The sequence below is a fragment of the Lactuca sativa genome, chromosome 3 (assembly GCF_002870075.4).
Source record: "Lactuca sativa cultivar Salinas chromosome 3, Lsat_Salinas_v11, whole genome shotgun sequence".
Lineage (NCBI taxonomy): Eukaryota > Viridiplantae > Streptophyta > Magnoliopsida > Asterales > Asteraceae > Lactuca > Lactuca sativa.
Genome location: NC_056625.2, coordinates 154,976,887 through 154,991,197, shown reverse-complemented (window position 1 = coordinate 154,991,197; position 14,311 = coordinate 154,976,887).

The following is a 14,311-nucleotide window of genomic DNA, read 5'->3' as shown; positions in this document are numbered from 1 at the left end:
AGGGTGGAGGTGACTTAGGAGCAGTTCTCGTAGATGTTTCGTGCAAGTTATGTTCCCTTGGTAGAAAGGGAGAGATTGGACCAGTAGTACCTAGATCTGAGACAGATGACTGAGTCGGTGACGGATATCACCAAGATATTCAGGGAGAGGGCTTTGTTCAGTCCTGAGTTCGCTGCTTCAAAGAAAGCTCAGATGACTCGGTATTTGAGCGTGCTCAAAACCGACATTTGGCATTTCATGTCCACCCAGCACTATGGCTCTCTCGTTGAGCTTCAGGATGCCACGAGGATGTGAGAGATTGAGATCGGAACTCGTGAGAAGGAGTAGTGTCAGACTCTAGATCAGTCCCAACCTACAGCGAAGCGGTTCAAGTCCGTCGGCCAGTGTTCGGGAACAGTCGGAGGGAGGAACAAATCTTTTGTATGTCACAGGTGTGGTGAGGAGGGCCACTTTGGAAGAGACTGCAGATGGAGTGTGCGATTTTGTTTTCATTGCGGTCAGGAAGACCACATCAGAGATTATTGTCCTTTTCTCAGTACGGTACTAGATCCTACACCCTTAGCTTGGCAGTTACTCGATGGTCGTTAGGGTAACGTCATGGTCTTGAGGATTGAGATTTGAGTTGGCAGTTCTTCTATTTAGCAATTATGGTAATATTGGTATTTATCTTCATTTTTTTTGTTTCAAGGTTCAGTTGTAATTTTGGATGATCAGTAAAATGGAACTATCTTGTTAGCGTTATTCAAATTAAATTCTTATTATGAATAGATTATATATCATTGTCCTCGATTTTATGCGTCCTGGAATTTGGGAATGTTATGTGGGTTTAGATTCTCCGGTGTATGTAGATATCAATTGTTGGGATCAAGTAACAGAGTCCGAGTAAGTTTGGATATCGAGGGACTATGAATTTCCTAGTTTCTAGCATATTTCAAGTGGGGGAGAGTGGAACCTCGCAGCAGACAAACTTTGTGATAAGATTCGGTTCTCAGTCAGATTTATTTAAGTTCCAGGCTCTATGCAAATGCTAAATCTTCTGGTTTTTCGGCAAGATCACCGTCAGCTGTTGGATTTTCCCTCCGATTAGTAATAGTCTTTATTGTTATAGCATTTGTAGGGCGTGCTTGTGCTTAGACCCTACGGTGTTATGACCTCAGGTTGAGGGGTTGCTTATCTGTTACCGTCTAATCAGGGGTGAACCCCAATGTTGATAGTAGATAGCTCAGCTAGGTTGTTGGTGCAGAGTTAAAATGTGGTTCAGTTCAATATGATATCGGTTAGTTTTCATTGTGAGGATGTCCCTTTGGTGCGGGATTAGAGCGTCGGTGTTGGTTCGAGAAGCTCGGAGATCGATTAATTCCGCAATTTTTTGTTCATTGTGGTTGTTGCGGGGGAGTGCATCTTGAAGTAGAAACGAGAGCTGATTTGGAGGACAAAATCTAACTTAAGTGGGGGAGAATTGTAACATTCTAAAACCCCGAGATATATTTTTATATTTTATTTTATTTTAGCCCTAAATTCGTATTAAATTAGTGGGGTGTACACTTTTGGATGTTAAAAGTTATATTTTTGGATATTTTGGGTTAAAATTGTAACATATGGACTTTTTTATGAATAGATTTTTCCACGGTAGGGGTTGTTGGGTAATTATTAATTTAAACTGAAAATGAATTGTAGGAGCAGGGACTGATCTTGTATAAATGTAATTAAGTTTGAAATGGGAGACGGGGGGATTAAACCCGTCATCCCTCCCTTACCATCATCTCATTCAAGCCCAAAAACCTAAGCCTACTTCACTTCCTCAGCTGCCACCTGACTTCCGGGTATTCCAACCGCCGCCACCATCCACTATCTGCTACGCCAAACCACCACCGCCGCTTTGTTCCAACTCCCGAAGAGAGATGTTGTGATCGATCGGAAGTGGTGGATTGTTGCATTTGTTCTCAGTAAGGCTAAACTAGAACCCGTTCTCCCTATTTTCTTTCTCTCATGACAAACCTGTCTCGTTAACTGCTACGTCACTGCCCCGATGACCACCCCCCTTCCGATTTCGTTCAACGTCGTTGCCACCATCGGCAATGGTTGTGTGTGTGTGTGTTTTCTTCATGTGTAATGCACTATGTTTTTATGTATTTTGCATGTGTGTGTGTGTTTGTTGGCAGGAAACCGAAGAGGAACCACCATGGTGGCCAACCATCGTTGTTGTCGCCTGTTGTCATCTTTTGCCGCCACCAGTCACCATGAGAGTTGGTTGTAGGAAACATCCAAAAATATGGTCCCAAAATTTTCATTTTAATAATAGATAAAATAGTGTTGTTACAATAACAACCAACCATATAAATAAAACCCAAAGTATAATTTTGTCATGAAATCATATTAAACATATCAAGCGAAATCTCAACGGTGTATGCAATGCAGTCATCCTTAGCTCTTCCCTTTACAACCAGAAGTACCTGAAACATGAACTAAAAAAGTTAAGAACAAAACATAGTGAGTCTCCCAAAAATACCATATAACCATCATACAGTAAACATATAGTGGGCCCCACCCTGTCATCGGGCCCCACCCGGCACCGAGCTTAGCTCGGTAAACGAGCCCCGACCAACATACAATAACATACATCAAATAACCACATTTAAATACAATAATCAAATAGCATACATATATCCATCAGGCCCCGCCCAACATCAGGCCGTAGCCCGGAAAACACATATACATAGGCACATGCAAGAGTCACAAAGACAGCTAGCATGCTAACACCATAACATTAACTTCAGTCGGCGTTGGTGCCTTCGACCCACTAAACCCGGTATGGAAACTCACCTCGAATACAGAAGTGGATTTGAATGCATCCCAACTCCGAATATAGACTCTACTCAACCCCTAAACATAAAATATTTCCTTAACTACAACCGAAAATGCCCAAAAACTCCTCATAGGTTAAACATAGTCAATGGCTAAAGTCAATGCCAAAGTCAACGGCCCAGGTTGACCCAACTTGTCGAGTTGTCCTTCAACTAGAGATGCACAAAAGCCGAATCCGATCTGGTTTCGCTTACATCATCAAAAATCCAATCTGGATCCGGTCAAAATCTAATCCGGTTCCAACCAAAACCCGAATCCAATTTGAAATCGGGTTAAACTGATTTTGGTAGGTTTAAGTGGATTTCGAGGCAGATTTGGATCCAGTTTTTAGCAAATCTAGTTTACGATCCGGTATCAAATCCGATTTAGAATGTAGGATTATGATCCGATTGAAAATCCGGTTTTAAATCTGATCCAATCCGGTTTCGTCAAAACCGGTTTTGGCCCAATCCGGTTTTGGATTGGATCCGGTTTTGAATAGTGAAACCGGTTTTCTGTGTACATCTCTACCTTCAACTTGCCGAGCTTCTCCATCAGTATGAATAGTTGGGAAGAAACCAATCCAAATCGCCGAGTTCATCCGTGAACTCGCCGAGTTCACCAGAAACCCAACGTCTTAATTCATTAAGCTGACCTTATCAAAACTAAGAGTTCCAAAACTCAAATCTTAACTGAAATGGACTCAAAAAGGGTAAAGTTTCCAAATTTACCCCTGAGAATAACCAAAATGGGTTTAAAAACCAAACCATAGGATTAAAAGTGTAAGGAGTTAATCATTAAGCATTAAATCACCAAAGGTGTAACCCCAAACTGAAGATCTAGCCTTAAAAGCCGAATGGCTACGTAAAGTTTCCTACTTTACACTCATACATGACTAGAAGAACCTCAAATGCCCAAAAGAAGCCATAAAAAGGACTTATTGAATGCAAGAAACTCTTAAGTCCATAAAGTTGGAACCTTTACGCCAAAAGAGCTCATGAAGATCATAGATTTGAAAGAATAACACTTAGGACGTCTTACCCCCCCCCCCCATCAGCCACCCAAACATGCCTACAAGCATAAAACAAGCCCAAAAAGGAAACCTAGGCCAACAATAAGCAAGGTTAGAACTTTATACCCGAAATGTGCTGCAAATTGAGCAAAGAATCAAGATCTGAAAGCTCCTAATTGAACCCCCACCTTGCACCAAGCTTTTCTTCCTTCAATGAGGTTCAAACACACCAATAATAAGCTCACAAAACTCAAGGAAGCTATAGGGTTTCGAGGTTAGGGTTAAGGGCTATGGAGGCTGGGAATAAGGTTTAACACCTAGGACTTAAGGTGTTTACATTGAAGGGTTTTGAGCATTCTAACACTTCTATGGTGTACATGCAAATCTAGATGCTTTAGATCTATGTTTTCTCTATTATACATGCATACATTCAATATTCCAAAGCATCATCCTAACTAGCATACAATGAAGCATAAACAACATGAAATACAAGTTAGATGACATACCTTTTAGTGTAGTTGGAAGCCTTGAACCTTTAAGAGCTTAGCACCAACATTATGAATGCCTAAAATGGAATCACAACACATCTAGGACAAAGGATAACTTGAGAAAATAAGTCTTACACTCAGAATCGGCTATGGCTCTCTAAGAACACATACCTAGGCCGATTTCATGAGATAGGGGTTTCTTATATAGTGTGGCAACATTAGGGTTACACCATGTAATGGTTAATATTATAAAAGCCCTAAATTTTTAACCCGTAATTGGAAAAAGCCCTAATATTTTTTTTTTATTATTGCTATGGCCACAACTTTCTTGCAGAATTATCACTCTAGCTCATTTAACGAGTTTCATGGTTAACTTGGTTAATTTTTCCGCAAAATCAGTACTAAAAGTTCATATTTGGTCCCTGAGGTTTGGAAAAAATTACACCACATGATTTTTTAACTTTATTTTTCGTTTTTTGTATACTTTATTTATTTTCGGTTTTTTTATAAATATATATACATTTTTTATATTCTTTTTTGTATATACTTTTTTATTTTCATTTTTTAACTTTATTTTTTCATCAATTTGATTTATTTACCTTTTTACCTTTTCTTTTCTATTTTATAGTGTATATATAGAGTATATTAGAGTTTTTTTTGGTTTTTATCATATTTCTTTTCGTATTATATTTTAATTTTTTCATCATTTTATGTTTTTCTTATTTGTTTTCCAATTATTTGTTTTTTTTTTTTTTTTGTATTTTTAACTTATATGGACTGAGTATTTTGAAAATCTTCCAAATTTAAAAAGCATGCACTTCCTAAGCCATTTTACAATGTAATATACAAGAAAAACCGATACTTATACATGAAATATATAATATAATTCCTACATAATATATGAACTAAAAACACACATGACTATTTGGTTTCCTAAATGCTCAATTTTTACTTTGCAAGTCGTTGAGTCCATTCTGCAGCTAATGCATCATGTTTACATCTGTCTACCAAGTACAAATGAGCAATTCCTAGAACTTGAGGTTTATCTGCAACAATTGAAAAACAAAATTATCAACTTTATCCAAATTTCAGATTTTTTAAGATTTTAAAAGATTATAGTATAACAATTCAGATAGGGAATTTAAGCATTCAACTATAACAAAAATAATGAAATACATACAAGGGTTAGGGTTGGTGAAGATTGATCTCAAAGCAAGTATCACATTTGAAATTATTAAAGCACGACTCCAACTATTTTCTTCCAAGATATCCAAGCTAACATTGTTTGTTGAATCTACATTGCAATGATATATTCGTGTTTTGAAATACAAAAAATAAAAACAAATAATTGGAAAACAAATAAGAAAAAAATATAAAGATGAAAAAATTAAAATATAATACGAAAAAAAAATATGAAAAAAAACTAAAAAAAAACTCTAATATATTCTATATATACACTATAAAATAAAAAACAAAGGTATAAAAGGTAAAAAAAATCAAATTGTTGAAAAATAAAGTTAAAAAATGAAAATAAATAAAGTATATAGAAAAAGAAAATAAAAATGTATATATATTTATAAAAAAACCAAAAACAAATAAAGTATACAAAAAACGAAAAATAAAGTTAAAATTTAACCAAGTTAACCATAAAACTCGTTAAGTGGGCTAGAGTAATAATTCAGCAAAAAAGTTGTGGCTATAACAATAATAAAAAAAAATATTATGGCTTTTTCCAATTACGGGTTAAAAATTTACGGCTTTTGTAATATTAACCCCAACATGTAAACCCTAATGTGCATGACTTCACATATTCTTCATGCTCCATGGGTTTAAACCTCCATGGATGGGTCACCACATGGGTTTCTTATATTTAGAACTTATAATATATTAATAAATCATTAATAACCTCTTCTCAAAAGTTCATTCTATCAAATTGTCCTAATGATATGCAGCCCAAATGGAGCATGCTACTCTCGGGTCTAATACATACCAAATATAGTTATGGACTTAAACACTAATCCAACAGTCTCCCACTTGGCTAAGAATAATAATTATTATTGCAAGTACGACTCCACAACCTGACTAGCACTAGTAGCTCTAAAAAGACACTATCGAACTCTGACCTAGTGAATGACACGTCCATTAGATAAGGGATCATATATTCCTCCATTCTAGATATCGTATAGACTGAGACATGGATTATAATAATTCTCTCTATCCATCAGTTTTTTCCCGATTTTCGATTTATGACGACCGACTAATTGAAGAAATCAAATCAGTCCAGGCTTGACCAAGCACTTAGGGGTGTCATCACTAAATCATTGAGGGACCCACAAATATTGCCTTTATCCACATGAGGTAAAAGGAATGGATAAACTTTGACCCAAATGTTTGCTTGTACTTACTCACCAAATTACGCACAATAATATATTTTATAACACCAAGTTTCTGGTGCGTTTACATATGTCAATGTGCAACCGATTCGCAACTATAACTCACATGTCTCCGTTTCAAGAATATAAGATATTATCATCTCATAGTCACACTTAGGGGTGCAACCGACTCGCAACTATAACTCACATGTTTTATAACACCAAGTTTCTGGTGCGTTTACATATGTCAATATGCAACCGACTTGAATCTTTTTCCAGGAGCACTCATGAACATTGCAGTTAGGACCTAGACAAACTACAGACATATTCATGACAGTCTTGCCTCAATACCTACTTCCAAAGTATGATCGACTGTGGATGCTTTGAATAACCTAGTTATTCGGGAAGTCAAAACATGGAAAGTGAAACACAAGAATAATACTAATCCTATATGGCCCAAAAACTTTTGATTCATATTGATTACTCATTATTCATTATATAATGTTTCGAATAATCAACTTAATACTTGAATTAAAACAATAGTTATGCCATGCTCCAAGCATGCACACTATGTTTGTCTAAACAATAGTTATGTATTGCTCCAAGCATGCACACTATGTTTGTCTATGGTCCTTACTTTGTGAAATAGATAAATTGAAAAACATTTCAATGACGCTCACTTCACAATTCCAAATCCTTATTGAAAGTGTAAGAATTCCAAATTCTTGTCACTGCTAGAAACTGTTAGATTCTAAACCATCATGCAATGATTATTTTGTAATGTATAGGTACCAAAAGTCATAGACACTTGACCAATGATATTACAAAATATTCCTATGGAGATTTTTACAGGACAATTCCATGGAAATGAAGTCTCAAATTCGAAGTACATTGCTTTGAACATCCTTCTTGCATAAAAGTTTCTAACTTTCTCATCTATTCTTCAACTCCCAATATGGAAACATTCCATATTTTCCATACGACAATTCATTATTAATAGACTCATATCTATTAATAATAATGCTAATATGGTCCATCCATTACTATACCTCCAACTGTCCTTAAGCAACCAATCCTTGGTGAACCTTAGATTGTCCTTAACAGTAGCTCAACCACTTTATTCATAACCGGTTCTAGTCCTTTTTCCCTCTTAATGCCCTAGGCATTTGGAAAATTTTATAACGGATAAATATTATAGCACATATAATCGATCCTATACCCGAAGCATATTTGACACAATTCATAAAGACATGATGGGGGATACCGTAATCATAATCAAATTTTTGAGAATGCAATTAACATTTCCATATATAGAATTTCCTTACGTTGTACCATTCCAACATAACATTCATATATATATATATATATATATATATATATATATATATATATATATATATATGTGTGTGTGTGTGTGTGTGTGTGTGTGTGTGTATGTGTGTGTGTGTGATTAAAATATCAATGTATGCTTTTAGAATTGAAATGAAGTATAATTTTCTCTTCCTTAATTACAGAAAAACAACTTTTCAAACTCTGCAACTTGCAAATTGAAGCTTTTGTTTTCTATAATTAACATTGCTAACTTCCAACATTTACCATAATATATTATGATCCCACTAGCATAATAATTAGTATCTTACTAGCATAACACTTATGCTCCCACTAGCTTTGACATGTAGTCAGAAATTAGCTAGACTTCTAGAAATCAATACTTCATTGACTTTCATTACAAAACTTTAGATTTCTGACAAGAGATGCTTTGATAAGACTTTATCTAGGCTTCTCAAAATCATACACATTTCCTTAGATAGTTCACATGTGTGTCTAAACAATTTAAAAACTTACAAGAATAAGTCTCAAATGCTTAGACTTTTTTGCCATTTCTCATAATTCGAATTATGAAAAGGGATGTCATAATCATCATCAAATTTGAGAATGCAAATATCACAATTGCTATCTCCTTAAAATCTACTTAGTGAAAGCGTTTCCTCACCATCATTTTCATGAATCGGAGAGGAACCTTATGACACTTAGATTTTATGGTGTATGTGTTCCTATCCATGTGAATTTTTCATACCATAATCAAAAGACAAGGTTAGTGACAAATCCAAACTCATATGGACTGAACCTGTTCAATCTTAATTTCTTGCCACTTGGCAACACAAGGTCCTACCATGTCTTCCAAGTTTTTAAGCAGTTTACCCTGATTGATCAATGAAACTTTCGTTGATCCAGGTGCTTTGCCTTATGCAAACAAATGAGAACTTATAGAACTAACATGCATAGTCAACTTTAACTGGAATGAGCATAGAAATAAAAATATGTCAACATGATAGGTTACAAACCTCAAGTCTTGTGCTAGTGATAAACAATAGGTTTTTATTCTTGATTAGTTCTTGAAACTTGTCAAGATTTTTAAGACTGTCACTGTCCTCTTGACATATAAGAATCTCTTGTCATGAATCATTCCTTGACAAAACAAATATTCAAGAGTTAGTGTGGTTTTTTATCAAGATAAACACTTCACACAATTGGTCTTTAGTTGATCTTTGTTTTGTCCAAAATATCACAACTTACCAATTTCAATTTTACAAGAGTAGCAAACTTTTACTCTACATTTGATAAGTGTTATACCATAAAGAAGACGCTTATTGTCTGCTGCTGATTCAACACACTTCCACTGTAGTGTCCTTTCTTAATATTATGTCACTCAAGGTTACAATATTGGAGTGTTACTCTAATACTCTATTTGGAACAAAGTATGACTCATCTTCTCAATTTCACCATTTCAACAATTCACGGTTTCTCTTCTTAGCCATACAAATGCACTAAGATATCCTTAGAGTATCAATTGTGATATGGTTTTCCATAATCATTAAGATGATCATAAAACACAATACTAAAGTACTCTCCCATCTTTTTAGATTGGAGAAACTTTTATCTTTCTGCCTAATTTGATTCTTCTTATTCGTTCTACCATACATTGAAACTTTTCCAATGTTTCAGAATTATACTTAAACTTGTAAGCATAACCATATTTACTAAACTTTAGTAAATCATGACGAATAGTATTTTCATCCTTTATGGTGAACCTGAACAGTGCACAAGAATGTGTACTCGACCCCTTAGTCCTTCACTTGACAGACACATACATGTGATCAAGGAATTAGTCTTAATTTTCAAAAGACAAAGGTTCTCATTCATCACACAATCCGAGTTGCATGATTCCAACTTTCTATCCAACTAAAACTTGGGTGATGAGAATCTTTCATTATTTGGAAAATTCTCGACACTACCACAAACAAAAGAATCAAATTCAAATTGCTAACATAGAAACATACAAACATCAATTTTTCATAAATGCTATTGTAAGGAGAAATAATAAAATAAAAAACAAAATTTTATTTATTTATAAAATGCAGAAAACTTTTTCTTACAATGCAACTACAAATGAAAACTATGTTATTACATATTTCTAAGCTATCTATCATAACTCCTAAGCAGCAGGTCAAAAATCCAATCTTCAAACCATGCGATTGAAATCCATCTTCGCGACCAGATTCAGCATACTCTTCCTTTAAGCTTCCTTCCCATTGCATGATCCTACAAAACATCAAAATGCAACCTAGTCACATCATGTACTAAGAATCAGCTATTAGGAACTTAATAGAGTTAGATAGTGGACTTACTTGAAGCAGAGTCAAACTTTTTTATTCTAACTTATCTCAGATCTTTTAGGTAGTCAGGGCAGCTTTATAACCAATGTCCCTTCTATTGGCAATAGAAACATATAGACTCTTTGGGAATGGTACACGAGGACTATCTCAGAATTAGCTTTTCTCTTTGCCTTTTGTTCAACCGGTTTGACCATGGCCGATCCATTTCCATTATGAAGAGAAGACTTTTATAGACATCCAATGTTTCCATTATCAATACCCATGGAAGTTTGGGAAGTAGATCTCCCAATCAAATCTACTTTTCCCGTGCGACAAATCATTGTTGATTCAACAGCAACAAGCAAATAGGTAAGATCAATAAGGGTCATGTCGTGGTCTGTCACATAGTAGTCCTTAATGAACTCACTATATGACTCAGGAAGTGATTGAAGAACCCAATCAACAACCAACTAACTCGAGATAATGACACCCAATGCTCTTAGCCTGTCAATATGTGACTTCATCTCCAAGACGTAAGTTAACACAAGCCTTCCGTCTTCATGTTTCACTTCAAGTAGGGATTGAGTGACCTTGAATTTTTCAAGTCTTCGAGCTTCTGGGTCAGGGAGAATAATTGGAGGAGGTGGAGGAAGTGAAGCATGATATTGTGGCACATCATCTTTAAGAGGAAAACTTGTTCCAAGATATTTGGGAAAACCATAGTTGTCTGAACTAGACATCTATATGCGAGAAATTCAAGTTATTTGATTTCATTCCTTAATATAACACCCAAATGAAATATTAAGGCTAGGACCCAACATAATATTTTATAATTCGGAAGAGGGATGCCGTAATCTGAAATGCAAAATATTTGAAGGTAGGTAAATGACGATTTACCAATTTCCACCACGAAAAACAAAGAAAGAATTTTAGGTTTAAGTGAATTGAAATTCCTAGATCCTTTGAGACTCATTGAAACTTTCAATGGCATGTTTAATTCTCAATTTTGTGACTGGGATGCCGAGGATCACAAACAATGTGTGAATAACCATGCAAATTAGCTTAGTACACCCAATGTTACAACCACCTAATCAATGTGCCGGTTAACCATACACGCTCCATTCATCTATGATTAATATCAAGCAACCCTTTTCTACGTACTGTCGGTCCAGATTAGTGTGTCGGTTAACCACATACGCTCCACTAACGACTTAACAAGGTGCAAAGTGCAATTTCATGGAATAACACCATATTCGCATTTTCCTAAAGTAACTATGATTGGGAATTTATAAGTTTTTAGTTACTTTATATTTGTCATTATACTTTTAATGATGGGAGAATTAGAGTTCTATCCTACTTCGGCTAACGACCCTTCACCAGTCAAGGCAGCGTTGGGTGAGAGTAGACACCCATTAAACTATAAGTTTATAGGTAGTAACCTTATACTCCCCTTATAGACCGGCTTCGTGAATGAGGTCTACTAACGGTAAGACTGACTTTACTCTTATATATATAAATATTAAACCTATATTATTATAATAGTATAAGGGTTGAATTTTAAACTTTTATAATTCTAGGGATTAGAACTAAATGTGTCAAAAGAAGACTCTACATTTACAAATTTCAAAACTTGAGGGCAAGTTTTGAACTGTTCAAAAACCTTTGGAATCCATAACTTATGAGTTTAATATATGTTTTATGAAAAAGATTCTTGACATTCCATAACTTGAGGACAAGTTATGGAGTTTATAAAAACATTTATGGAAAAAGACTCTTCAAGTTCATAACCTATAACTTTAATGATCTATTTAAAAGAAAAACTTTTCATTTTCCATAACTTGAGGACAAGTCATGAATTCATCAAAACACTTAGATCAAAAACAATCAATTTGTCTATGATCTAAATTAATCTCATAAGAACAAGACAATTCATATCAAACAAATTTCATGTAATTAGCCTAACCATATAAACTAATACACAACATGAAACTTTGACAATTATCTTTTAAAGTAGATTAGCATGCTCATTTCCACATCAAAATTAGGTTTATAAGTTCAAAAACAGCTTAGGGTAATGATCCTAGTCCAATTCTAGACAAAAACCTTGAAAATCTGCATTCTGGAGCACCAACTCGTCGAGTGTATGAACAAACTCGGCAAGTTGGTCAGTTTTGTGCTTGGACTCGGTGAGTCCACCAGTGGACTCAGCGAGTCCACTGTCCAGAACAACAGAAAATTTATTTTTCAAGCTTAAACAACAAGAAGCATCAAGTATAATTGAAAACAACCCTAGGCTCTGATACCACTGAAGGGTTTTGAGCATTCTAACACTCCTATGGTGAACATGAAACCCTAAATTCTTTGGATCTATGTTTTCTCTATTATACATGCATACATTCAATATTTCAAAGCATCATCCTAACTAGCATACAATGAAGCATAAACAACATGAAATACAAGTTATATGACATACCTTTTAGTGGAGTTGGAAGCCTTGAACCTTTAAGAGCTTAGCACCAATAGTATGAATGCCTGAAATGGAATCACAACACATCTAGGACAAAGGATAACTTGAGAGAAGAAGTCTTACACTCATAATCAACTATGGCTCTCCAAGAACACATACCTAGGCCGATTTCATGAGATATGGGTTTCTTATATAGTGTGGCAACATTAGGGTTACACAATGTAAACACTAATGTGCACGACTTTCCATATTCTTCATGCTCCATGGGTTTAAACCTCCATGGATCATCAATGGGTCAACACACGAGTTTAGCCCAACATGAAGAACTATGCATCATAAGCCCACATTACAAGAATGAATTACATAATCAATCCCTATATATTTAATTAGTCTCTTTTGATCGCAAAATTAATTCCAAAATAATTCTTGATCATTACTAATTAAATAATATGATTTAGAACTTATAATTTATTAATAAATCATAAATAACCTCTTCTCAAAATTCTATCCTATCAAATTGTCCGGATGATATGCAACTCAAATGGACCATGCTACTCTCGGGTCAAGTACATACCAAATATAGTTATGGACTTAAACACTAATCCAACATAAATAGGGTGCAAAAACCCTAAAGAGTTTCCTTACTAGTTGCTAACTCGCTGAGTTGAGGCTCCTCAACTCGTCGAGTTGAATCAATAAACCTTGCGGCCAAAACAAATTCGAAACGTCGAGTTGAGGCTTCCAACTCAACGAGTCCTCCAAAAAAATTAAGAGACATGGAAAGTGCTATGAATTTGGTTAAGCTCGGCTGGAAGATCTAGACTACAAGTAACATGGCCCACCTGAGCTAAAACCCTGAAGGGACCGATATACCTGGGGCCCAGCTTCCCCTGCTTCCTGAACTGGATGATACCTTTCCAAGGTGACACCTTCAAGAGAACCATATCTCCCACTTAGAACTCCAAATCTGAATGGTGCTTGTCGACATAAATATTCTCCCAACTGTGAGCTATCTGGAGCCTGCTCTAAACCTGCTGAATCATCTCAGTAGTCTTGAATACCACCTCGGTACTCCCCATGACCCGCTAACCGACCTCACCCCAACAGATCAGGGTCCTATATTTCCTCCCGTAAGGCATCTCAAAAGGAGGTCGATCAATGCTAGTGTGATAACTGTTGTTATATGAAAATTTTGCTAACGGAATATACGTATCCCAACTCCCACCAAAATTCAATACGCATGCACGCATCATATCCTCAAGATTCTAAATTGTCCGCTCACTCTACCTGTTGGTCTGAGGATGAAAAGTCATACTGAAATGGAGATGAGCACCTATCTTGTCATGAAACCGATTCTAAAATCTAGAAGTAAAGCGAACATCTCGGTTTGAAACTACTGATACCGACACCCCAAGACGTGCCACCACCTCCCGAACATAAATCTCGACTAGCTTCTCAGTAGAAAAAATCTC